Below are 25,448 nucleotides of genomic sequence, written 5' to 3'. Positions count from 1 at the left end.
TCCACAACCTCGCCAGCATTTGTTGCTTGCTGTTCTGTTAAATTTTGCTATTCTGACTGGGGTGAGATGATATCTCATAGTTGTTTTTTATTTGTTTTTAAGTACCACGTACTGCAAAGTGGTTGAGAGGTTGAGGAAACTGAGGGCAAGGACCAACAAGGCCATCCATCACTGAACATGGAAGCTAGAACAAAGGAGGAACTTGATACATTCTGATTAAAGTTGTTGTGATGTGTGTCAAGTCAGATCCCATGGGAAGAGAGTGCCTATCTTTATCCCTACAACCAACTGGTAGATTCAAACCACGTGCCTTTGAGTTGGCAGTGCAACTCCTTACCGCTGTTAGCCCACCAAAGCTAATTGTGAAGTGCTACACAAACAGCTTCAGTGTGAAAGTCGGTCTCCTTGCTACTTACCAAAATCAACAGTAACCAACAATAGAAACTTTGAGAAAAGAAACTGAGGGAGGGCCAGTAAGTGGCAAAATGGAGTCTGCAAGTAAAGTTTTGTATGCATTTTAAAAACATATTCAAGTATTTTTCTCTTTCCCAGGATAGAATCAAAGAAGCTTAGGGCCCATACAATTTTCCTACCAGAGAAAGACAAGGCAAAAACTGAATCTCCCCCACCCACAGCTACCCCACGCTTCAAATTCCCACTAAGCTGTCTATGTTTTCCTTCTCATTATCTAGTAAAGGCTGCTGGGGCAAAGCCAGGCCCTATCCAAAGGCATATCTGAGCAAACCCCACAATCTTCAAATGAACAAGCCATCTCTTTCCTGCATTCTCCTCTCCTGCAGAACAAGGTAATGTTTAAAAGGAGAGACAGGCTTTGTATCCCAAACAGAGAGAAGGTCCCAGGGGCAAAGACTCAGGGGAGCAGAGAGTCGCTGATCCCTCGATCACCTGCCACTGACAGGTAAGGAGGTGCGGAAAGACATGGGAAACAAAGCCCAGCCAAAGGTAGACAACAGAGAGAAAAAGGATGGCAGGACTGCCCTGGGTCCCGTGGCTCAGTGAAAGCCGAGGAGCTATCGGATTCTGCTAAGCCACACCACGTATCCTCTATCTTTCTCTAGATTTTCCATGGTACTAAGCTCTCTGCCAATACCCCATAAATAACAATGGCCACCAAAGATAGCCCAGGCTGTTCTTCCTCTCCTGGTACTGAACGCCTCCGGCCTCAGCTTAGTAAATGGAGATGAGTGGGGCTGGCCCTGAACACAGTACAGTGTTCAGTTAAATTAGGCTGGAGGCAGGCAGACAACCTATAAAACCCACAAGACTAGACTTCAGTATTTTTGGCTCTCTCCAGAAACAAAACATCTTATTTCCTCTCATACTAAGTTAATTTTGCCTATAGGAAATAATCTATATATAAAATACTCCCAATGTTTAAGCCACATGTATCACCTAGAGGGCAGGGACTTTGTCTTTTTGCCTCACTCGCCACTGTGTCCCTGGACCTGGTGCACAATGCAAGAATACACAGCTCAGTTCTAAACAATGATTTTCCCACCTCTTCAGATGCCAGGGATGTGTCCTCCTCTTGCCACTTGGAAAGCACCTTCTTTGTGTATCTGAGCTACTAGGCACTGATCTAGAGCTCTGCCGGGACGGCAGTGGCCTCCCTGGGTCCGAACTTCTCTAACCTTCCCCACGCATCGGCGTCACACGTGGTCAGGTTTCAGAAGGGGCTCCACTGGCCTGCACAGAGACATGGGCCTAACAGCGAGGGTGCGATTTGGTTTAACCTCCCGTTCTCATGCCAAGCAGAAGTGCAGTCTCATAGGAAGACAGGCAAATGAGTAGGGGACCGATGAGAAGTCCATCCCACCTGCCCACTGGCTACTCATTCATTCACTCAATAGAAGTGTCTTTTTAAACTAAGCACCTGTACTGTCCACTGTCCCACATGCAGGGACACAGCAGTAGACAAGACAGATAATTTCTGCTTCTCTGGACTTGACAGATTCATGGGTGATGAAAAGAACAAAGTATGACTAGAGTTAAAAGAAGCAGAAGGGATAAAAAGTATGCTCTTACAGTCTGGAAGGGTCAAGCACGACTTTGGGAGGTAAAGAGAAATTGAAGGAATGACAGAGTAAAGGGGACCTCAGACAGAGGCACCAGTGTCTGTGAAGTGTGTGGGGACAGGACAGGATCAGGAAGCAGCTGCTGTGTCTGGAGCACAGAGACTATGATGGGAGAAGGAGAAAAGGACGGAGGAGTGAGCGAAGCGCCTTCTGTTAGTCTCATGGGTTTCCAATATGATCATGAGAGCAAGGGAGGGACCATAATCAAAATGCCAAAAACCAAAACACTGAGTCAACACCTCACAGTGAGCCCACGTGAGCAGCACAGATCTGCCCCCCAGAGGGTGTCAAGGCTCTGTCCTTGGGCAAGTACATGACCCAGTCTTTCTCCTGAGGAGTTTCTGGGTGGGTCTAACTGCCAGTCTTTTGGTCAGTAACCTAGCACTTCGCCACCCATGCCACCCAGCAACCCCTGATGAGTATTTCAAGCAGCATGTATTTGGCTATGGTGTGGAAAATGGTTTGAAGGGGCTGGAGTGGGCACAAGGGGGCCAGGAAAGAGACCGCTGCTCAGACATCAGCCAGTTGTGCCTGGGCCGCAGGCTCTCAATGGTGCCCCAAAGAGTTAAGGCACTCGGCTATGCTCCTGTAGGGGACAATGAGCTTGCTTCAGGAGAATCAGTGGGACCCCAGGGCTTCCTGGGATGAAAGGCACCAAGTTGGGCCTTTTCAGGCCTGTCTGTGGTAAAGAGCAGAAAGGCTGTTTACCTTCTACATCCGGCCCTAGAGGCCCAGCCTGGTGGAAAGCTTCCCAGAAGGAAGGACACGTGTGACGTTCTGCAGGACACAATAATCCCTCTTCTAGCCTCCTCACGTGCACCCTGGGAGCCCACAGGCAGGGCGCTGCTCAGCTTACTTGCCCAGCAACACTCCCACTGGTAAGACCCCAAACCGTAGAAGCTTCTTCCACCACCACGTCTGAGACCATGAGTAAGTAAAGGGTTCCCCCTTCTTCCTAGGAATCTTACTTCCTGGGCCCCTAAAACACCTCAGTGCTTTTACATATCCAGCAGATGAACTTGCTAGAATTTAAGGTCACTCTTCAAAGAGCAGCTGGTTGCAAATGAGGCATAAGACATCTCTATTGTCTTAACTTCTACAGTTTCCTAGTCACACCCCCCTGCATCTTTCTATCATTCCTATTTGTGTTCCAGATTACCTGAGACCTCTTATCAACTCCAACCCACCCACTCCTGTCCCAGGAGGGGGAATGGTAATAAAATCACCCACCCTTTTCTGATTGCTGACAGTGGGCCACTCTCCATAGCACTGTTTCACTCAATCCTGACAACCCTGTGGTAAACACATCAGTGACTGCATTTTGTAGATGAGAAAAATGAAGTGGATTTGACTGAGATTCCCCCAGAAAGAAGTAGGAGAGCCAGGAGGAAAACCCGAGTTTCTCTGGCTTCACAACCAGAGAAGGTGCCACATCTACAGCTTCCCTGCAGCCACAACAGGACACAGTAGGGGCCCACCTAGGGGCCCCTGCTTGGCCTGGTGGTGCTCCCACAAAGCACCAGGGGAGCCCCTGATGGCAGGCCCCAGCCTCTTTCCACTATGACACCTCTTGGCTGGCGATGGAGAGTCAGGCCCATCCGGCTGACCTTTCATCAGGAAAGCAGTGCAGGATGGACTTGAGCCCTTGAGAGAGTCGAGGTACCACTAAGAATGCAGATCAAAATGTTCACAAACATCCTCCCTCCTCACAGATACTTCTAGGCTTATTAAAAAGCAACAAAGTGTTTGTATGACAACAGCTCCAGAACTAGAGGTACACAGCAAAGTGGACTGGGGGAGGAGGAAATTATGCAACAAGGAATTTTTTTTTTAAGTGAACTAGGGGGTAGAGAATAATATGTGTAACAATGAATCAATGAAAATGCAACTATTCTGTAAATGTTCATTAAAATTACAATTTAAAAATAAAAAGCAACAAAGTGGAGAAGGCAAAACCCTAAGCCAGGCTGGCTGTACTCAGATCACATGATTTTCAGACCAGGACTCAGGCTGGTTTAAGACCTTCAATTTTAAAATTATCTAGCTTGTGCTTGTCTATAAAGGAATGTGGCTGAGCACTTCCCACCAACACAGAAACAACTCCTACAGCCATCATCTGTTCTTTGTAATCGAACCATATATAGTCAGACCAAACCCAAGAGGCTTGCCCAGGGAGTCAGCTCAATTCTACAGCTTTATAAGACTATTTAACATTCTACTTCAGATATGTCCTTCAGCCAAACGCTTGCTCCAACCTGAGATGCCAAGGTGATATCCTTTGAGTCTACCGAAGCAGAGAGCTTAACCTCTCCTCTCTGACCATATGCCATCAGAGTAAGTTCTTTACTACCATCTCGTTCCTGAGGTCTTAGGTAAACATAAGTAAGCCCTTGGGTCTTACAACCTTAGGTTGATTGGGAGTTGTCAGGGGGGACCTTTTCTATGAGGATAGCGGTGGAACAGGACCTGGTAGGAGCCAGCCTGGGAAAAGAGTATTCCAGACAGAAGGACCTTAGCACGTTTAGGGAAAACACACACCAAAATGACAATGTGAGATTAAGCCAGAAAGATAGCAATAGCCAGAACATACCTCTAGTGAGGATTTTGGATGTTTTTCTCATTGCAGTGAGAAGCATTGATTACACAAAGAGTTCTTGTATGTCTGTCCCTGTTTAGGCACTGGGTTAATAGTGGGAAACTCAGAAGCACCCGTGCTCTTATGAAGCACATAGATGGACCACTGCGAATGCCTTGATAGATCTAGCAATGGCTAAAATATGTAACACTTTCCCATCTATCTTCTCAGCTTCTCTTCATGTCAGCCCTGAATTGTTATCCCTGCCTTAGACATGAGGCGACCAAGCTTCAGAAGGTTACGGGACTTGTGCAAGGTCACTGGGCTCTGTTCTTTCCTTTCACAGAAATTATCAAAATCTATTGTTAGGTGCTGCTGAGTTGGCTCTGACTCATTGAAACTCCATGTACAAAACACTGCCCAGCCCTGCTCTGAACACTGTATGTGCTCAGGTGTCAACAACATTCTTCCTCACTAGGCTGTAAGCTCCATGAGGACAAGAATAAGGAGAGAGAAGTGCAGCAATGAATGAATGGAAATCCATATTCTCTGTAAATGTTCATTAAAATTATTAAAAAAAAAAAAGAATAAGGAGTAACTTTTGTTTACATAATTAGCCAGCACTCTGTTCACAGCACACTCATCAAGTGTTTTGTGGAATAAATGCTGGATGGCCAGATGTCACCACTGTCTCCATTCAATAATGGGGGCAAAATTCTACTGAAAATGGTGAGCGGGCTTCTCCTCTGTAGCGTGCCACTGCTCCCTCTCTTTCCCCTCCAATTTCAAGTGTCCTTCCTTCTCCAATTCCTATTCATTAAATCCAAGCACAAAGACACAAATCATAAAGGAAAACCTCCTGTAACAAATGTACCCTTATGTGGCCCCATATATATGTTGTCATAGTCCACTCACTGGATCTACTCAGTGCCACTTATATGTATCTTGAGCTGCAAACTCATGGAGAGCTACAAACTTTTTGTAATTGCTAAAATAAATTGAAAGGCCAGCATACAAGACTAGGTCTTCTCTGTTCAGCTTCTTTCTTGGGGAGAAAGCCCTTTCCCTTGAAGGGTCTCCATCCACTAGGAATGTGAAGTATTGCATCCACTTTGCCTCCAGCTATTTCTAGACACAAAAACAACATCTAAGAACTCAAGGCCAGCTTTGAGAAAACAAGCAAGCCAGGAAATACCCAAACAAGTGTCAAAGCAATGCCTTTATGGAGCATTTCCTGGCTTTTCTCAGATAGCTCCAAATGGCTATCAATCCAATTAGTAAGGGGACGCAATGAAGAGGTTAGAAAGAAATTACACAAGTTCTTCAGAGACAAGCTTCAAAGAAGAGTTTATGGTTTTTGCATTTGTTTCTAGTATATGCATTTTGCTGCAGACATGTATGCATTTCTGCTGTGCATATCTAGATAGGAGTACAATTGTAGGGGTGGATAAAATTAGTATATATGGCTTTAGTGGATTCTGCCAACAGGTTTTCCAAAGTACCAATTTTAACTCTCACCAGCAATTTATTAAAGTACTATTTTATTTCTATCTTTACCAACACGTTTGCATTGTTTCCTCTCTCATTCTTTTCCATTTTGTTTTCATTCACTCTTTACCTCCCACCAAATTTAACTAAACAGCACAAAGCATTAGGGTTTTGAAGGACATGCCTGTCATCCTCTGCAAATAAGGACACCAACTAGTCACCAACATGGTTGGGTTCTAAAGACCAGGTGTTAGAGAGAAATGAGCTTTATGTGAAAATGGAGGATAACTGCATCAAGCTAACTGCCAAATTACATCATCATCAAACCACAGAGAATCTTAGTTCAGCCAGTTTATAACGTCACCATCACAGCCATCATTATTCTCAACTAATCTGCTCCTGCCAAATGTACATCATTAATGTGCAAAATGGACAGGTTTTTTTACTGTTGTTATAAATATGGAATCTGGGATAAGGAGATCATTGATAAGTGAGCAATAGATTTATTAGTCTTCTGAGCAACAGTTTGACCTATACTGACCCTTGGTGGAAAGTAACACTCTGAACCACAGACCACCAAGTCATCATGAACTAAGTGTTATTTGTCACAGTCAAAGTTGGGTGTCCATTCTCAACAATAAACTCAATCACATGTATGCAACAAGACCTGCAAATACAGAGATAATCCAACTAGTCATCAATGGACGCTGTCTTTTATTAAAGTGAAAGAGAAACTGAGTCAAAAAATAGTCTGGGAGCAATGAGGAAATATCCTAACATGTAGTTGAATATACCTACTGTTTCTTACCTGTTATTGTAAAACTCAAAACAAGATGTTATTAGTGAAGTATCTGTTACACTTTACAGAACCCCCCCTCCTCCCCAAACCATTAGGTAAAGAGAAGAGGAAGCATGTATATGGAATAAATTCTGAACACCCATCAACCTGGCTAACCTGACAGAATTCATATCCAAAATACTTCCTAAGACAAAAAAAAAAAAAAAAAAGTTGGATGTCCATAGTAACAAGATCAGGGGAGCTACCTGTGGCCTAAAGAAACTGCTCTGCAATCCCAAGGCCCACAGTTCTAATGCCCCAGCTCCTCCACAGAAGGATGGACAATCTTCTCCTATCCAATTTACTGTCTCTGAAAACCTGCTGGAGGGCCAACTATGGGTGGGTTCCGACTTGATGGCACAAAACAACAATGTGGATATAGTGATTATCTCAAGATGGCTTTTCTTTACATATCCCTCATGCCTAATGATAAACCTTTTAGGAAGCTTTGGTGGACTAAGAAGCTGCACTGTCAATTGAAAGGGAGGTAATTCAAATTCACTAGAAAGACAAGCAATCTTCCTCTGTGCAACTGAAAACCCACTCACTAGAGGGTCAATTATGAGTCAAACCAACTCAACTCAAAAGCAAAGCGTTAACCCCTACCCCTATCCTCACCCCAGTTTATGTATCATTTGGTTTTGGTAGAAAGTACTGAATATACCATGGACTGCCAAAAGAACATACACATCATCTGTCTTGGAAGAGCTGAAGTGCTCCCTTAAAAGGATGGTGATACTTCATCACATAAACTTTGGGCATCTCACCTACTGTTCAAGAATGGGTCAGTCCTGGAAAAGGAGAGGATCAGAGAAAGCAAAGAAAATCTTCAACAAGTTGGAATGACCCAAAGCCGGCAGAGATCACAAGGACGGTGCGGAATAGGGCAGGGTGGTTCCTACGGTGGACTGCATGCTACCTACAACAGCATACATACCTTTTTAGATATTCAGGCCTATTTAACTAAAACATAAATGTATTTTTAAAAAGTCACGCCTTCTCTATCCTCTCACACACACCCTTTTTCCTTTAGAAGCCCATCAGCTCTCTCATCAATCTGTAGCACAAGCACTAGTTTTTCCATTCACAGGCACTGGGCAGGGAGTACTACTCTCTTAGAATTGAACTTTCGGGGAGCTCTGGTGGCCTAGTGGCAAGGAGCTGCAACTACAATCCCAGAAGCGCACGGTTCGAATCCACCAGATGCTCTGCCGAGGAAGGAGGAACAATCTCCTCCTGTACCAGATCTGATTTGACAGTACACTCACACACACAAAAAAAATAATTTAAAAAAAAAAAAAAAAAAAGAATTGAACTTTCACAAAACCAAGATAGCCAGTATCTTCCAGAAGCCAAATTTAAATGTAAAATCCTGAAGTATTTCCATACAACAGTCACTGGGGTGCATATTTTGAACTGTTGTTATTTCGATGGTTGGCACTGTTCACCAGGTTATTTTGTTGCAGAATAGCTGTTTCTGTATAAAAGTGTTGTTTGGGGATTCCCAAAGTCAAACAATTTTCCAACTATTTCTGTTCACAGAAACATGAAGCCAAATGCCAAAAATAAAAGGTTTTTGGTTTGGATATGTTTTGGGTTTTTGTTTTGTTGTAGGCTTGTTTTGGTTTGGGGGTTGGTTTTGTTTTGGTTTTGGTTTTTTGGTGGGTTGGTGTTGTGTTCTTGTGTTTGTTTGGTTTTTTTTAATCAATTCTATGGTTCTGGCAAAATGAGACGGATCCAGATGATGGAAAAGGGCATTTAACATTAGTCTTTCTCCCCCCACCTCCCCATTCAACTTTAGTCAGAGTGGTCTGCATTTTCTCTCTCCCAGTAAGAGGACTAAGCAGCAATTAAAGGAGAAACGCTGGTGGCCTAGTGGTAAATAGCTGCACTGCCAACCTGAAAGCATTCAGTTCAAACTTATTAGCTGCTTCTTGGGAGAAAGATAGGCAATCTCCACCTATGCAAAATAGAGCCTCTGAAAATCCACTGGAGGGTCCGCTGAGTCAGTTCTGATTCGACGGCACATAACACCAACACAGGAGAAGCACGAGTCAGATCAAGACTATACACAGGCCCAAGTCTCTATTATGTATGGCCTGCGTGTTTGCTTTTTTCAGGTTTCATTAACTGCCATATAAATCTAGATTTCCAACTTCTTGGAAAAGTCCAAACTCCCATTCTTACCTGGTCACAAATTAAAGAGTGGCTGTTCAATTTGCACCCAGACAACTTCACTTGTTTTTGTCATCGGCTCTCTCTGAAGACCACAGCCATTCAATTCCAGGAGATGAAAACCAGGAGCCTTCAAAGACATTTCCCTGAAGTTATTCCTCAGATGACTAATTATCCTGAATGACAGGACACATGCCAAGGCTGAGCAGTTGTCCTGACTTAACTGAAAAGCAACAAGGAGTGGAGCAGACCAAGCTCAATTTCTAGCTTCCTTCAACCTATACCTCATCATCAACATGCCCCAGCTTCAGGGGGTGTTACAGATCTACTCAAGAGAAGAAACATCAAATTTGGGGAGGGGGGCCGGCAGCTAGGAGACAATCTTTGCAGGCATTCCATTTAAATGGTGAGGCCAGGAGGCTGAGGTACATCATAGCTCTAGGAAACAGAACCAACATTAGCTGGATCTTGGCCAAAAGCAGAGAATACCAGGAGTGTCTGTGTTTCATTAACTATGCAAGGACATGTAACTGTGTGGATCTCAACAAATTGTGGCTAACCTTGAGAAGAATAAGGATCCCAGAACATTTGATTGTGCTCATGCGAAACCATACTTGACCAGGAAGCAGTAGTCACACCATAGTTCAGGATCAGGAAAGGTGTGTGTAAGGGATGCATGTTATCTCCATACCTTTTCAAATTATATGCAGAAGAGATCATTCAGGAGGCTGGACTCTATGAGGAATGTGGCATCCGGATTGAAGGAAGACTCATCAACAATCTGCATTATGTAAATGACAACCTTGTTTATTAAAACTGAGGAGGACATGAGTTTGCTGCAGAAGGTCAAGGACTGTAGTCTTAATATGGATTGAAGCACAACATCAAGAAAACAGAGATTCCCACCACTGGGCCAAACAGCAGCTTCATGTTAGACAGAGATGAGATTGAGATTATTGATAAATTCAGCCTGTTTGGTTCCACTATCAACACCAGCAGTCAGGAAATCAAAAGATGAATTGCATTGGAAAAAGTCTGCTGTCAGGGACTGCTCTAGAGTACTGAAGCGCAATAATATCAGTCTGGAGACTAAGGCGTGCCTGATCCAGACTATGGTCTTCACAAGTACTTGCTATGCATCTGAGAGATGGACAATAATAACTAAGGAAGATAGAAGGATCAATGCCTTTAGGTTGTGGTACTGGAAGAGAGTGATGAACATACCATGGACTGCCAGGGAAACAAACAGGTCTGTCCTGGAAAGGGTGAAACCATGCTCCCTGGATGTAAGAATTTTGAGATTCCATCTCATATACTTTGGGCATGTTGTCAGGAGGGACCAGTCCTTGGAGAAGGGTATCATGCTTGGAAGGGCGGAGGGATAGCGCAGGACTGGAAGACCCCAGATAAGAAGGACTGACTCAGTGACAGGAAAAATGGATAAGGTCTGTTAGAGATGATGAGATTGACACAGGATAGGGCAGAGGTCAGAGCTAATGTACATAGGGTCGCTATGAGTCACAAGCAATTTGATGGCATGTAAAAACAACAGAAGGAGAATGAAATGAGGTAAGTGGAGAAGAAAAGTGTGGTTAGGAAAATGTTAGAAAACCATACATACCGGCTCTGCGGGCCCAAGGAACAAGCCCTTTCAGCTGCCAACACTTTCCCACAAGACTAAGAGTGAACAGCAATTTCCACTAAAGATCAGAAAGTCCTCAAGTTTCCACACATTGAAACTAAGCCTTAGGATTCTTGGCTGGGCTGCAAATACCTTTCCCTCCTTCCCAAACTCTTGCTTCAAGCTACCTAGTGAGACTTTTTTTTGCTTGTGAGCCAGTTTTCCAATAATTGATTTCCAAAGTATCACAAAAAAAACACAAAATCCCAAGGCTTCAATCATGAGACTGTCTATTCTGGTACTGTGTACAGCAGAGCAAAAAGAGGTGCTAACTCAAAATCTTACCTAGAACCTTATTCAACAGAGGCAGCGATCTTAAAAAGAGGAAAAACTCAGAGCGTGAAAATGGTTAAAATAGCTTAAAAATATAAATTGTAAGTGCAGAAACTTTCCATTGATGTAGATTCTGCTTTGTTTATTGTCAACAACCAAAAAAGTGAGATTACACTGGGCTGTTTCCTAACAGTCACCAAAAACAACTGTTCACCACATACAACTGAACCACATAACACCTGAAGCAAGCCATCAGCTGGAACAACTGAAAGGCAGCCCACCTTCCTAGGCAATGAACAGTTGAAGCCTTAACCACCCTACCTCCAATGAGTTGCACTAAGCCCTCTCCTCGCTGCCCACAAAATAAACACAATCTAAGTGTCCAACAGTCAACACTAGGATAGATGGAGAAAAGACTGAAACTGTCAGTGATTTCATCTTGTTGGATCAAAAATAACACGCTTGGTACTAGCAGTCAGGACACCAGGAAACATACTGCACTGGGCAAGTCTTAAGTCAGGGACCTCTCCAAAATTCTGAAGGGCAATGTTGTTGGTTTGAAGACTATGGTACACCTGATTTAGGTCTTCTTAATGACCTGCTATGCATCAAAGAGCAGGACCATGAATAAGGCTTGAGGCGGAGGCAGTGGCAGTGGCAGTGGCAGTGGCTGGGTCAGGCCTGAAGGGCAGCGGGGTGAGGAGGAAGGGAGATGGCACCTGTCCTGCTGAGTGTCAGTGCCTGGGTGGGAGTGGGACAGCCTGCCACTGGATCCTGCTCTCTATCTCCAACTACTACATGGAGCACGAGTGGGAACGGGGCCCTGAGCACTGGCCCTCTGTGACCTGGACCCCTGGGTAAATGCTCCACCACCCTGGCCTCCAGATGGGGCCGAGGATTTGATCTTTTGGGTTCCATTTTTGGAAAGGATGGTGTATTAAACCAGCCAAACAGTGTCTTTGGACTTATATTTTCTATTCTACAATTATTACCTGGCATGATAGCCAGCATGGTCACCGCCTTGACCCTCATGACATCCTCCATGCATCTGTCGTGGGCTCACTGTACCTGGACTCCATTCTGTTCTTTGTGCTCAAGGAGTTTTGGCTCATCTGCATCACCACATATGTGCTGAACTGCATTTTCCTAGTCCTCAGCTATCAATGGCTAGTTTACTTTAAGGAGGCCTGGAAGAGGCAGCTGCTGCTGAAGCAGGACTGATGGCCAATGGACTCCACTCACAAGTCCCTCTTCCAGTAAGTTTATTTTGCAGGGTTTTTATGTTTTGTTTTGGTTTTCTTTAAAAAAAAAAAAAAGTCTTCAACAATAGACACTCTTTCCCCAGGAATCCTAAACTGATCTTTTAAAGTTCAGTTTATGGATATGAAAAAAGAAGATACACTGAGCCAATCAAAGACCATCTTTAAATTTACTTTGAAGATGTTTCTGAGATAACACAATGTCACCCCTGGCCCCTGCCATGGCCCCCCAGTTGTCAAGTGAGCAACCACTGCTGATAATTCTCTAATATGTATCAATTCCATTTCAGCTGTAACAAATATGATCATGTCTTGAAAATATTTTAGACTAGATACTATATTAAATATTGCCATGTTTACAATATATAATATGTTTTTAGCCAACGGATTTAAAACATGTAGGTTCAACTAGAATCCATTTATGTGATATTTGTAAATAAAAGTACAAATATTGGATTAAAAAAAAAAGAACAACTTGAGTTCTGAGGTGTGGTGCTGGAGAAGAGTACTGAATATCCCATGGACTGCCAGAGGAACAGATATGTCCTGGAGAGGGTGAGGCAAGAGTGCTTCTTGGAGGCAAGGATGCCGAAGCTGCTTCTTTCATACTTTGTATATGTAGCTTGGCGAGGCTATTCCTTAGGAGGAGACATCAGGCTGATGGAAAAGGGGGGGGGTGTCAACGAAGGAGAGGAAGACCCCCAAGGAGATAGAATGACACTACGACTTCAGCAATGGACTCCAGTGCCTAAGATGAGGAGAATGGCACAGGATGGGGCAAGTTTCAGGATGGCTATTCAAAAGGTCAACAGCACCTAACAAGTGCTCAAAAGGAGTACCAGTAACTCAGTGGTTAAAACGCTCAGCTGCCAGTGCAACAATGAATGAGTGGAAGCCCAAAATCTCTGTAAATGTTTATGAAAATTAATAAAATATAATTATAGAAAGAAAAAAACAAAAACAAAACAAAAAAAAAGCTCAGCTGCCAACTAATTGGTGGATAATTCAAATGCGCCAACAGCTCAACAGGAAAAGGATGGTGCAATCTAATGCATATTTATAGCCTTTGGAACCCTATAGGGTCGGTTCTACTCAATCCTGAAGTTGGTTACTGTGAGCTGGAATCCATTTGACAACAACAGTAAGTTGGATTTTTTTTGTTTGATTTGGTTTGGTTTTTCAGGTCAAGGTAAGTCCCCTATATCTTACCTATGCACTCCAAACCATCTAAGCTTTTTCCCACACTGAAACTCTAGTGATGCCACTGATGGAAGCCAACTGGAAAGTGGTTTCCTTGACCAAAAAGTGCATGGATCTGCCACCTCTTTCCAAAACTGGGTCCCAGGCAAGGTCTTAGAAAATGCTGGAACCCCAGGTAACTTCTCACACATCAAGGACTAAACACCTAAAGGCTGACTGATAAAGGAAGTGGCCCTGAACTGAGTTCCCAGATACGCATACCATGTTGGGAAGATCCTTTCTAATCAGAAAAACTATGACAATGGGCCTATTAAAGTAGGTGAGCAGCCAATAAACCAACAACAAGGTTGTACGTTAACACGTATGTTACCCTAATATTTGCCCCCCCCCCTTTTTTGAGATATAAAAAGGCTTTATTTGTAGGGAGGGGACTCAGTCAAACAAGCCAAAGCCAATGTCTCATCTAACTTCTTCGACTCCTCCTCCTCCTCCTTCTCTTCTGCCCCAAATGGCGCAGAGCCAGCAACAGGAACTGCAGAGCTAGGAGCTGCGGAGGCGGTCACTGCGCCACCAGCAGGCATGCTGGCAAGTTTGCTGATGCCCTGGGCAACGACATCTTCAATGTTCTTCCTGCTCCGCTCACTGATGACCTTGTTGAGCCGATCAGCCTCGATGCCCCCACTGTCCAGAATAGTCTTGATGTCCTCGGAGCTGGAGAAGGAACTGCCCCTGAGGGCAGCCAGGAGGCTATATAATGCACCTTGACAGTGGTAGTGGGCAGAGCAGGTAGGCTTCGCACGTGTGACCTTGGCAACGGCAAAAACAGAAAAGCTGCCTGTCCAACAATTCTTCCAGAATATGGCTGCTTCGAGGGTGAGGCGGAGTTGGTTTTGGTTTTCTTTCTCACTCTTAACTCAGACTACTTAGACACTAAAATATTACAATTGTCCAATCAGCTCTGATTCATAGCCAGGTTTCCCACAAGCACCTGGTAGAGTCAAAAGCCAATCTTTTAGTTAACGGTTGGATATATTATGCACTAGGGCTGCGTAAATGTTAGTTAAAATGAAAACAAAAAGAAGCGCCTTAACAGATTACAGGATAGGCACTACAGGAATTTACATGGCTCTTCTGTTTAATCCTCAAATGTCTTTCTAAAACTTCTAGGATGTAAGTGGGGGCGGGGGTGTAGGCACTCTAAATTGTATCCTGATCCTACATTAGCATTTCAAGAGGCCAAATGGTTCCATCAAGAAATTGGACTGTGTAAAGCAGGAAAGAAGACACCACATTACAACTTCATCTGAGTAAATCACCCAAAGTTTATTTGGAATTGTCAGGAACAGGCACCTCAAATGACTCTCTTTAACCAGGCCTGAATCCTCCTATGACTGCCTTCTGCCTTATAAATAGTAAGCCAGCTTGCATATTTTGCATTAATGTCTTCATGCAGGGCTAGGTTGAGTATTTTTGTTTTCAATTTAAGATTGTATTTATGCATCTCTGTTAAACTTCCAGCCAGAAGAAAAGATGCAAAGTTGGTCCTTTTTTTCAGAGATACAGTTCCTGGAGGCAGCGTAGAAATGCCAACCAACTAATATTGGGTGTTTCTCAAAAATGCTTTTTGTGGAAGAAACAGATAAAGTTAATTAGTCACTACATCTTCAGTTTCCATATTTATTCTTGATGGAAGTTCCTGGACTCCGAAAAGCAACTAGCATTTATCTCATGCCTAACTTAACACTCTGTCTTGTGGGCCACTAATCCAAGACTTTAACTGCCAGTTACCAAAAAAAGCACTAAATGGGAAACAGCTCAGAAAAGATTTATTCCCAAAAAGCACCAACATTTTGAGGTGCAAAACATAGAAAGGTTTTTTTGTTGGGTTTTTTTTTTTAATTTAGAAAAGCAAAGACTATTTCAAAGGCCTGCGATTTGTAAATTCTCTCACCCAGTTTCTTATATGCTATGCCTGTTTTAGATATATACACACCAACAGAGACTTTTTAATCCCACCAACTCTCCTCGCCAAAGGCCAGAAGCTTGGTGGTGGCAACTTCAAACAATGACATAAGCCCAGGTTTGGCTTCTTGGCAGGATCACCAATACCGTTTTCTGTGAATTTCCTGTAAAGGTTCTTAAGACAGGAAGGACCCTGTGCCTTGAGTCCCGGCCTATTCTGCACATTCCTGTCAAGTCAAAACAAAGGCATTTTGTGTTTTTTCCTTTAAAAAAAAAGCAAACACCAAAAAACCTTAATGAGCACCTTAATTACTGCTAAAGAATGAGATCTATTTACGGATGACCTCATCACGCTTGCCGCTCATTAGCAATCTGAAAAGTCCAGCACATCCTTAACTCTGGGTCCTCCTGCTTCACTCCCCGCCCCCAAGCACTTAGACTCATCTCTGTGTGACATGAGAAAGCAGAGGTGGTTTGATCAGCCAGCTCCCTTCCTCCAGAACAGCCCAGCAGAGAGGGTCTCCTTTCCCCATTCCTCCCTAAGTCAAGGAAGGAAACTGCTTTAGAGAGGGTTGATTTGCCCTGGATAATGATGTAGGAGGGGTGACATGTTTCTAGGGCCCCACTCCAAGTGTTGACAAGTTTTAATTAACACCCAGGCTAATTTAACCCTGGCACACGCAAGAGGAAGAAAACTGCTCATCTCAGAGGCAAACTTCAGATTTGCAATGTCCCAGTTGTGTTGAAGGGGAGATTTCTCTGGGCTGGCTCCCACTATGGACTTTTCATGTTGGTACTTTGTGTTCTCCTGTCATACAAATCCCAACTAGAGGGGCGGCTGACTCAGGCTGTTACTTTCCATACTTTTTTGGTGTTAAGAGTAGTGTCAGCAGCCTGATTTGGAACACACAAACCGGGTGGCCAAGAACCTCCTGCAAGGTTCCTGTTGCTGCCAATACTGGGCAGTGCGGCCAGCCCCCTCCCCCCCCACCACCCAGTCCTGCCCCTCTTCCCCACCCCCCCAGTCCGTTGTCACTCCATTGTAACATTTTCCAAATTTGCTGCAGGCCTGTGCCATTAAGGGAGAGGCTGGGAGGCGGACATTCTCCTCATTCTTTTGCCTTATTAGGTTGTGAATCTGATTGGTTTTAGGGGGGATAGGGGCTAAGCTGAGGAATGGCATCAGGAAGTGACCCCAGGAAAGGGGGGGGGCAGTGGGAGGAAGGAGGAAGATGACAGAGCTGCAGGCGTGAGAAGCACCACAGAGAAAGGCAGGCTGAGGCTGCTTTTCTAAGATTTAAAAAATGTCTGACTTTCAGGGTCAGCAACTGGGCACAGGCTCTAGGGGACCTCAAGGCTCTGTCTGATGGCATTTCTGAGCAGGCATTTTGGGGTGATCAGGGGGAAGTCCATCTGTTTCTACATGACTTACTTAAAAAAAAAAGGCACCCACACTCTGGATTGAGTCGATAAGGGGTTTTATTTTTTGTTTGGGGTGGGTCTGCTTACTTGTTTGTTTTCTTTAAGAAGGAATAAAAATAGGGAAAGAACCGGACCCAGGGAAAAAGTCCCCTAATACCAAAACTAATAACAAGCAGAATTACTTATGAAAATGTCTTCCTGGCACTGTCTCTGGCTCATGCAGACATAAAACTGTTCAAGGCTCAGAACTCTGAAACAAGGAGCAACCTTCCAGATAATGAGGCCCAGATGGACACAGGCTGGGAGAGGACTGACTACATTCTATCACTTGCAGCTCAAGTGCATACTGCCATTTGAAGGAGGATGCCGCTCTGAAGCTGCTGGCTGCCTGTAGGATTGAGAGCTCCCAGGAGGAAAACTTCGGGAAAGGGGGCATATGTCTGATTTTCTACTGAGCAGCACACGTCACTGGGCGCTTTCAACCCTTGTGAAGAGGAGACTCTGACAGCAGAACACACCTGGATGCAGGATAGTGAGTCATTCAAATAATGTTGAGAAACTGCATTTACTGAGCACTTAGAACGTAAAAGTAGCCCCAGCATCCGGCAAAGGGCTCCACACTAGCTCCTTTACTCGTCAGAATTATCCTGGAGATGGATCCTCTCATGATCCATCATGGCGGCTTGAGCTCTGTCACACTCCCAGGTCTGCCCTTCCCACTCCTTTCACTCCTTCTTGGTCCCGCTGCCAAAATCAAGTACAGAAATGGGGGTGCCAGAGGCACCCTCCCACAGAAGCTTCAGTTCTCTTGACACCCTTTCCCCAGGACAGCAGCTGCTGAGGACAGGAGACAGGCTGAATCCCAGTGACATCTGAGCTGCCTGTTATTATTTAGTGGGGAGGCTGGGTGCTATCGACTAACCCGCTGACTGAGCAGGTGCCTCCTCCCAGCATTTGCTTTCAGGCAAGCAGGTTTCTAACCCTGAATTTTCTGCAACTTCTCCCCCTATTAACCATCCACAAAGTGGGAGAGAAGCAATACATTCCTCAACAACTAATGAGTCTCAGACTCTCTCCACTAAAAATGATTCTTTCCCCTACACCTCTGTCTCTCAAAAGGACGGAGCCTCTTCTCTCTTTGTTTAGGAGCCCTCTCCCAAGGACTGTCAGGGAGACCCTGGCTCTGCAGATACTTGCAGCCCTCCCTCTGTGAGAATACAAGCTGTGCTTCAGTGCCCAAGCTTTAGAAACCAGCTCAATCCAGGTGACATTTGCCATCTTCACCACTTCCAGCCAACTTTTCTGTGGCAAAACTACCAATGGCAGCGGGTGCTGCTGGATGGCAGCCACTGCTTCCTTACATGACTTCAACTATAGCGTACCTCTCATTCATCACCTGAAGGTGGAGGGCAGGGGGTGGGGGGATTCCAACCTGAAACCACACAAAATAAGAAGCATGGGCTAGCTACCCAGGGTAAGCTTGCAGTTTGCAGGGGGGTCAGAACATCAGTTTGGGGAAAGCACATTAAGGGCATTATAGTATCTGAGTCAGACACTTGGCGATGAGCATCTGTCCAAGTTCTGGGTTTAGTCTCTTCCCCACCCCAACACAATGGAGTATTTCTTAGTATGAGAAGCCAGCTCTATGGCATTTGAAAAATAGTACCTAGAACCTTAGCTTGCCAGCAAGAGCGAACTCCTAAAGCTATACCTCATTCCAGAAACAGCATATTAACTGTGGAAAGCCAAAGCGGCCAGCCTGTTAGGAGTGGATGCCATTCACTTGTGTGATCTCAATACCATTTCCAGTTTGAGAGGAGAAAAGGTCATCTGGATTCAGAGGTGGCATTCATCACCACACACTCCGAGGGGTCACCAGTGGAGGGCTGAAAGGACCTGTGGATCTCAGAAAGCAGTCGCTCTCCTTTTCTCCTCTTGAAATGATCAGTAAGCTGAAAGTAAATGCCTCAGGAGGCAGAGTCCAGCAGACTTCCACTTGGGCAGAGGAGCCTAGCCCACTCTCTATCTAATTATTAACATGACAGGACTGTGTGAATGGACACAGATTAAAAATCTGGAGTCTAACTGGTCAGACACTCTAAGGCATGGCCAAGACATAGCACAGTACCTCACCCCTCCACCCTGAAACTCCTCAAAGACAATTCCACATGAAATGGAACAGCTAGGATTGTTCCCAAGAGGAATTAAGGGGTATTGTCAATTGCACACACGGGATATGCTAACACTTGTCCCCCAGACCTGCCCAAAGCTGTGGAAAAGGCCTATCCCTCTTGCACACTCACCTCTTTTATGAATGTTTCCATGACTGACCCCACCTGACCTTATTCACTCCTCTCCTTTCCAGGCACACGGCTGGAGTGCTGTGGACTCGTCCGTGTACTGCTTGATGTCTTCTTGAGGTCTCATGTGGCTTTGCTCTCTCCCCAACTACTCTGTGAGCGCTGTGTGAGAACATGGGCCGGGTCTCCGGTTTCTCTCATACCCCAAAGCTCAGTGCAGAGCTCGACTCTGCAGAGGGGCCCAGCAAAGGCTGTCGTCTGGCCCTGGCGGTCATGTTTCTACCTGACTGCTGCACTCCAGGGCCCTTGAAGCCCCAACTCATATTACACACGATGCTGGTTGGGTCTAAAATGCAAATCCACCTTGGTCAGTGGGCCCTAATTGCTGGCCAAATGGTAGCAGCTGAAGTCTCTCAAAGGACTTCTCAGGTCTTTGCAGCATGATAGAAAAGATACAGCCTATTCCTACCCTCACCCCACCTTAAAGGCTTCTCTCTCTTCAGCACAGCCTGGAACATGTTCAGCTCATAGTGTAAGCCACCCACCATGGAAACTATATCCCCAAAACGGGACAGGACTCAATATAATCTGCTACATTTTCCATTTGCCACACACTTTCCTCCCATTCTAAATCAATTTTATAGGGAAAATTGTATTCTGGTATTTAAGGGGATAACAACACAGGCATTGATGGGTAGATGGACAGAGTGAGAGACTGCCACACACTCACTCTCACACTCACTCACTCACTCACTCTCACTCTCTCCTCCCCGGTACAGCAACATCAAAGATTTAACAAGGGAGCTAGAGTTAGCTGCCTGGAGAATGAAAAGCTCACTAACTTTCTTCCAGCCGAAGCAGCTGTTCTGATGTGCCATCACAAGACGGCTGTACATTCATTTGTTCCCGTGTGCTGCTGACAGAGGAAGCTGAACATCGTAAGGGTTGAGTGGTGAGAATCCCAATCCATATTCGAGACTGGCATTTTACAACCCCCGAGTTTAACTTCACTGGGTACTGTGTGTTTGGAGCCAGGATAACCAGAGCTCTCTTGTAGCTGTGTGCTCTTCCCTGAGCAAAAGCCACATCACTAGTTTAACAAACCAGACCTTCAAATAGAGAACCAAGTGAAATCTACCATGTACCTGGCTTCCATGCAGTCCACAGAGCTGAATGCTGCTTCCAATTAAACTGGCCTGCAGTCTGTCTTTCCTTTTCAATCGGACCTAAAGCCCACCTGGCCAGAGGAAACAAGGAGGAAGTACTAAACAAATGGAAGGATTTTCAGAGAAGGGGAGGACCCCAGGAAGAGAGCCAACTATATTTTTAAAAAGGTTTCCCTGGCTCCTTGCTTCAAAGAGGGAGGCTCAGCCTTTTACAAAAGATGTTTTGTGAAGCAAGTGGCATCTCACCAGGTGGAAACAGCCTCCTGACAGAACTGAAGGGGGCTGGAACTTGTTCATGTGGTAAAACCAAAGCTCTCTAAGAGTCACACTACAAAGCCAAAGTACATGGCACTGTAAAACTCAAAATTCAAGTTACCGTTGCTTTAACCAAACACAGGTGCCTACTGCCACAATGATCACAAAGATAATTGAAGCTTTTGTTTGGTTTAATGTTCTGAGGTCCTGGTGTTCTCACTTTAGAAGTCAGTTCTTGTTTGGTCTGTCCAGAGAACCTCAGAGAAAAGGGATACAGTACCAGTATTCTGACTACATGTAGTGCCTGGCCCGTAGTTTCAGAGGGGGTGGCTTGTGGATATAGGTTCACCAGGACTCATTACCACTCCAGACAACAAAGCTCTATGTGATCTGGCCATGCCCATCTTGACCATGTGCCCTGCTTTGACCTCTCTTGGCCATCCTTTTGTTCCATGACTGCTCCAATCTCAAGCCTCAAAGCCTCCATGCTTGAATGTTCTTGGAACACTCTTCCCCTCGTGCATTTGAGTCCCTCCTCCTCTTCTTTTTGAGAACAGCTGTTAAAGTCAACTCTCCAGAATGACCTCCCTCTCCATCTACCATCTACCTGCCTTCTCCTCCCCAAGTCACTCTTGATCACAGTAGTAGCTGTTGTTATGCGCTGTGGAGTCACTTGCAACTCACAATGACCTTATGTACAACAGCTCTGAACCCTGCTCTATCCTAAGCCAACCTTACTGTCTCTGACACACCTGCGCCCATTAGCCCTGTCACTGAGTCAATCCATCTCATAGGTCTTCCACAGGACTAGGGTGGTGTCTAAAGAAAGCCAACTCTTTCAGATTTAGATTTTGACACTCTCACATGGGCAAGTACTGTTCACCTTCCATGGTGATAATTCTTCATATTTCTAGTCACGTGCTTCACAGGATTATACAAGTCAATTAACGTAAAGCATTTAGAATAGAGTCATGCTCAGACTAACATGCTATTATTATTTATTATGAATGGGTCTTACTTGTACTTGAAATTATCTTATTACTTAAAAGTGTGCTGTCTAACTTCTCTCCAAGCCTGTGCGATCAACACCATAAAGAAATGAGGCAGAAAATGGTTTGTACTTAGTCATTTGATTTCTTTGGTAGCCTCTGGCCCATACCAAAATTGAGAGCACTATCCCCAAAGACCCTCACTACCTTACCTACTCTCTAACATAAATGGACCCACAGAACTTGAACTACTCTCATATGCAAACTATCCCTGGAATGTTTGATAAAAACATGACATTTATTTTTAGGCAAGAAAGTTGTCTCCTAAACTAATCCCATGGCCCTGGAGCCAGCCGTATTTGGCAAGAACTGCTCAGTCGGTGGTTGTTTATTAAAAAGAGACCTAGAATTTTCTCATGTCCAAAGTAAAAATGCTTACGAGAACTCACCAAACTTTGAGTTTTATGGGCAAATCTTTCCTTTCAAAATCTCTGTGACGTTTCTATCCTACAGGTGCTGAGTGCTACTGCTTTACCTTCCTCAACTTCGGCACAATCCCTTAACCAATGATCTCTAAATTGGTTCACTGCTGCAAATGGACTGACTTCTCATTCATGCATTATCCCTCCATTTAGTGAACTATGTTGGTGGTGGCAGGTGTCTCAAATTGAGCCCAACTTGCAATGACTTTTGCAGTGAGCTTTCAAACTTTTAGAAGTAGATCACTAGGTCTGTCTTCACTGGTACCTTAAGTGGGTTGGAATTACCAACATTTTGGCTAGCAGTTGAGCACTTAACAGTTAGTACCCCAGAAAATCCACAGAGCTACAAAAATTACAACAGCAAGAGAAAAGTAATCCAAACTAGTTGCCATGAGGTTGATTCTGAGACCCGATGTATATTAGGTTAAAACTGTACCACAGGGTTTTCACTGGCTGATTTTTTAGACACCAATCACCAGGGCTTTCTTCCAAGACAACTCTGGGGAGACTCGAATTGTCAACCTTTTAGTTAGCAGCTGGACATCCAACTGCCTCAAAATCCTGGTGATGTTTACTGTCTGGACATCTTCCAGTCCCTTCAAATCTGCATCGTGACTGGCTAGCACACAGCCTGTGAGACAGATTGATTCATCACCCTGCCCTTGAACTAGCCTGGCAAGTCATCTGCATCAGACATTTTGAATTTTAAAACTTGAGTTTATTTCACAAGCCAGACGGGGAAGACTTCAAGGATGGAAAATTGAAAAACACCACAAGACAAATGTGACTCTTCCAAATGCAAGTCATCACAGAAACAGTCAAAGGAGCATCACTCTGTACAGATGTTTAACACTTTCCTAAGATTTATAACTGAATGCAATGGTACTCCTCAGAGGAAAGGAGGAGGAAGTATAAGAGAGTGAAAGTCTATTACTGTCAGTTGGGGTGGAGAGGATATGGATTTTTTTTTTTAATAAAAAATGGAATGAACTGTGCTTGGGTTTCAGATGGAAAACTTTAGAGTTCTTTGTAATTTATCAATGTTTGGGAAAGCAGTCTAAGATACAAGCACATTTTTCCCTACTATTAAGAAGTCACATAGTTGAGATTCCAACTGAATCTGAAAGCCTAGAGAGAAAAAAAAAACCACCAAACCCACACATCTCTCTTTTCCCTCTCTCCTGTTCAAGGACACATTAAAAATGGACTATCTCCTACGGAGCAGAAGCCCTTGGTCTCTCAGCCAGCCCAGCCACCATGCCTATAACTCTTCTGTGAGACCAGCTGGCAGCATCTATTTATGCCCAGTGCCTCAGCCCTTCACCATTAGTGCTTCCTCTGCTGCAGTGCACTCCCCACAACAGTACAGAAGCATCTCAGCTTTCCAATGGTGTTATTAATTAAATACCTTTGACTCACCTCCAGATTTAGACTAATGTGTGTAACACACACATACCAAAAAGGCCACAAAGACAGGACTAAAATTAGCTTCAGCACAGCTTTTGGTCTTTGGAGGAAGAATGCTGTCATTTCAGTAACTCAAACTGCACTCCTTAGTGTGACATGCTCTTAAATGGCCCCCTGACTCCTCTATTTGCGTGGCTGGAGGCTGAATCCTTTACAAGCTTTCGCTTATGTTTCAAAACTTCAACTGGCCTTTTCCACCATCAAAATGAGGCTTGTTTTTATTCTTAAAAAAAAAAGACTTCCATTTTACTTCCTGCCACACCCCATTCCGGATGGCTGCTAATTAAGACCTTCTTAGAACTGGAAGCAGCCACTGCTGCTTAGGAGGGAAGATAAGGAATCTCTATCTTTTTGGAGGCTGAAAAACAAAATGCATTCCCCTTTAGACGTTCAGAACAAAGAATGAGTCCTAGACTGGCCTTCCTGCTGCCTTGCAACCACCTATAGACTGTGGCTTCCACCCGCTCACAAGAGTCTAGGAAGAGACAAAGATGAAAGGACAAACCCACTAGAAAGCCAGTGACAGACATCACTCAGCCCCACACCTTTAAAAAGCATAAACAAACCACAATGTCGTCTTTATTCCGGCCTGAAGACACAAACGCTATTGTATTGCTGGTTCTGCCATCCCGTCCAGTCATTTCAGCCCCATCAATTATACTTCCAAAGATGACTTCACTGCATTCCAAGGAGCAGCAACTGCCACTTCCAACTACCTCTCACCTATGTCAACAGTTCCCCTGGGAAGCAAACTCTGTTTTGCACTGATACGGAGAAGAAAACATTTAAAGAAGCCATTCTTAACTTTACAGGAGAGCATGGCTTTCCTTCCTAATCTGGGATTCAAACACCCAAAGGGTGCAGCAGTGTGGTTTAGTCATCCAAACTGCCTTGCATATGTATAAGAAAACCTGAGCCTTAAAACTCTGCCAGGAGCAAGCGATAAACTTACAATGCTTGTATTTACAACATGGCTCGGTTTCTTAAAACACAAAACCCAAGGAACCTAGTATTTGAAGATAATCAAAGAATCATCCAATCATTAACAAACACGTGTGGCCAAATAGAAGAGCTGGCAGGTCGTAAGCAAGTCACTCAGACCTACCCACCTCATGGAAAATACATATACATACACATAAACATATACATATGAGATGGTGTTTTCAAAGTGTGAGATGGGACATGGGAGATTTGGGGGATTATGCACACCCCATATTAAGCCTAGAATCACACAGAGAGGGTCTCTCTTTGGCTTTGCTCTGATTCTTGGACACTCTGGAGTGTTCTGGTTACCTGAAAGTCTCTGTTAGGTACTGATGGGTCTTTGGTGTCTCAACACCACCTTCCCATCTCTTTTTTAACAATGTGAGAGTCTAGCAGGAGTAGGATCCAGTCAGAACAAACAACACTGTTCTCAGTATGGTTTATCTTTGCCATTTCCTTCTGGCCTGAAAGACTAGAGTTTTCAATTACCACACTTGCATAATTTCTAATTTTATTAAATTAAGGTTAAAAATTATCAACATAAAGATTAATAAACCTGTAAAAGAAGAAGACACGAAAAAACAAAAAATTACTGAATTTTAGGCAGCACCAATATAAGCTCAGATAAAAGGAAGCACTGCTCTTTCTAGAAACAGGGGATGGTCCCTCACTCTTTGGAGACTAGAGCTCACTCCAAGAATGCAGGAGGCAGCACAACAACAGGTGGCAAAAAGCAAATCCAACATAAGTTTCATCCACTCTCTTTTAGAAAATACTTCAATAAACCAAGTTTAAAACAGAAGTCACTGGGCAGATGCTATGCTAAAAGGCCATGC

General features: G+C 44.3%; 1 protein-coding gene and 1 pseudogene across 4 annotated transcripts in view; both read right to left on the bottom strand.

The window, feature by feature from the left end:
- ACTN4 (actinin, alpha 4) overlaps nt 1-25,448 on the bottom strand; it is an 87,575-nt gene that overhangs the window by 56,465 nt on the left and 5,662 nt on the right. The window lies entirely within an intron of this gene.
- Nucleotides 14,018-19,544, bottom strand: LOC102845668 (annotated as a pseudogene).

Source organism: Elephantulus edwardii, unplaced genomic scaffold (genome assembly GCF_000299155.1).
Source record: "Elephantulus edwardii isolate Elephantulus edwardi_28Jun2011 unplaced genomic scaffold, EleEdw1.0 scaffold00266, whole genome shotgun sequence".
NCBI lineage: Eukaryota > Metazoa > Chordata > Mammalia > Macroscelidea > Macroscelididae > Elephantulus > Elephantulus edwardii.
The sequence above is the reverse complement of the archived record's forward strand: the minus strand, read 5'-3'. Positions and strand labels throughout refer to the sequence as shown.